Here is a 2278-nt window from a genome sequence, read left to right on the forward strand (position 1 = left end):
CCCTGACGCAGCTATCGAAGCACCCCGTTATCGGGCACTTCCAGGCGCTGGGAACCTGAACGTAAGGGAGCAGTCCCCCCACTGTCCTCTTTGCACCGTCCTCAGAGGTCTTAGCTTGGGCAGTGGGGAGGGGAGAGGAAAAAGAAATGGAGATAGAGACCCACATGGGTGTGCTTTCTAGAAAGGGAGGACCTTCGGAATCCAGGAGAGAGAGTGGGGGAGCCGGCACTGCCTCTCAGAAAGCAGCAGGCCGGCCTTTTGAAGAGCGCATATGTGAGAGGGAGGATGGGGAGGACTGCAGATGGGAAGGGGGACCTGAGCCAGAGGGAGGGGCGTGCTTGTTGGAAGTGGGGTGTATCTGGTCTGGCTAGGCCTTCCTGAGGCATCGAAGGGATAGGTCACGGGCCCAGGGTATATTTAACAGCTTCCGACGTGTTAGAGAACTCACCAGAAATGAGGCTGATTGTTTTGGCATGCTTTTTTGGGGGCGCGGAGGGGGGCTGGGAAGAGTAATATTTGAATTTTAGATGTGGGTTTGAGTGAAAAAACAAATGGGTGCTCTTTTTCCTAAAAGTGGGGCTTGGGCGTATCCTTTAGGTTATGAGGCTCGATCTGTTTGTGTATGTGAAACAAAATATGATTTTCCTCTTTTTATATTTAACGACAAATATATTTTATACTTCTCTAGGATCTTAAATGCATAATCTGTAAGACTATAGTACTTTATAAAATTTTAGTTTATTTTAGGCGTAAAATAACATTAGCACTTAAAGTCCTTTTGAAGAACTCCAAAGTTAAAACTGCAAGATGACATAGAGATAAAAAGTTGCACAAAGCAAACATTTGTGCGATCAGAGCTAGACCTGGTGGCCTTACTAAAAACTATTTTGAGCATCCTAAGAAAGTACAAGTATTTCTGTGCATTTGTTTTAACTGTTCAAGGTAGTAAGAGAGCTAAGAGCCTTTTCTAAATACGCATCTAATTTTAAGTGGCGAAAATAGGAAGCTATAATATGAAGGAGGCCCCTTTTGCTTGGGAACTTGGAAAAAGAAAGAGACATGATCTATTATAGTTTCTTTAAATGTATATGAATCATAGAGCGACCACGCTGGTAATAAAGACAGTATAATCAAGATAACTCAGGATTTTCTGTCTCATAATATTGATTCCCGCATCTCCAACTTGATCGCATTGCCAATGTGGAGGCCCAGTGAATTGTGTTTTGTGAAAGAGCTACATTAGGTTGGCAACTTAGAAGTTCTGAGTAAATATAATGACCTAGCATTGTGGAATCAGCTTGTAGTACTGTTTATGTAGCAGTTAAAAAAAAAAAAAAAAAAAAAAAAAAAATGTCCGCTCTGTATATTCTTTTAAGATTCCAGGCACTTTATAATTTTGTCTATAATTGTTTATATATATTTTCTCCACAAAATGCCCTTAGAACAACTTACTCCTAAATTTTCTTAACCCACTTGTCATCTTTAAACTCTGTGGATGAATATACTACAGTGTCTGTGGCAAGACACATTGGTCGTCTATTTTATTTTTTTTTCCAGGAGCCTTCCTATCCAAAATACCTTTTAGACTCAATGCATAAAAACAGCAGGCCGCGTCCGCCTGCCGGTGGGCTTGTGAACTGGGGAAGACTTGCTTTTCCACACGAAGAGGCTGAGTCCCCGGCAGATGAAATGACTTGCTAGTGAGTGATAATGAGGATCTTTTGACTCCAAAGCACCTGCTGCCAACTTGAAGGTGCGTGTCCCCAATTCTGGAAATTCCGTTTGCAGATACTGGTAGCACAACCCTATTCTTAGGCATATTTTACTCTCATATTTTACGTATGGCAGAAAGAAAGGCCTGCTGTCATCTCTCCATGTCATATAAACGTGTTGGCACTGAACATAGGTGCAAGTAGCAAATTCAAGTGTGTTAATCTCAGAACTGAATTGTAACCCATAGACTGTTCCATTTGCTCATTACCATTTGGGCATACCTACTGATCACCCCTCCTTTATCTGCTCTGCGCCTCGTTCTTCCTTTTGCCCTCCACAACATTTCGTCTTGGTACGTGGCACCACTCTTGCCCTAGTTACCAAATTGGGTCAGTGTTTCTCTCAGAGCTTCTCACAGGCTACGTCACTTCTACCTTCTAGAACAGTGGTTCTCAACCTTCCTAATGCCGCGACCCTTTAACACAGTTCCTCATGTTGTGGTGACCCCCAATTTCATTGTTACAAATTGAACATAATGAAAGCATAGTGATTCATCACAAAAACA

General features: G+C 42.4%; 1 long non-coding RNA gene across 10 annotated transcripts in view; it reads left to right on the plus strand.

The window, feature by feature from the left end:
- Nucleotides 1-2278, plus strand: part of LOC102259991 — a 39252-nt gene that overhangs the window by 14135 nt on the left and 22839 nt on the right. For 2 of the 10 annotated variants that reach the window (XR_001361954.1, XR_001361960.1), the window contains exon 4: nt 1558-1753. The exons of the other annotated variants lie outside the window; for them this stretch is intronic. This is a non-coding gene — a long non-coding RNA (uncharacterized LOC102259991). The remainder of the gene's footprint in view (nt 1-1557; nt 1754-2278) is intronic. 10 annotated transcript variants of the gene reach the window in all.

Source organism: Myotis brandtii, unplaced genomic scaffold, assembly GCF_000412655.1.
Source record: "Myotis brandtii unplaced genomic scaffold, ASM41265v1 scaffold2022, whole genome shotgun sequence".
Lineage (NCBI taxonomy): Eukaryota > Metazoa > Chordata > Mammalia > Chiroptera > Vespertilionidae > Myotis > Myotis brandtii.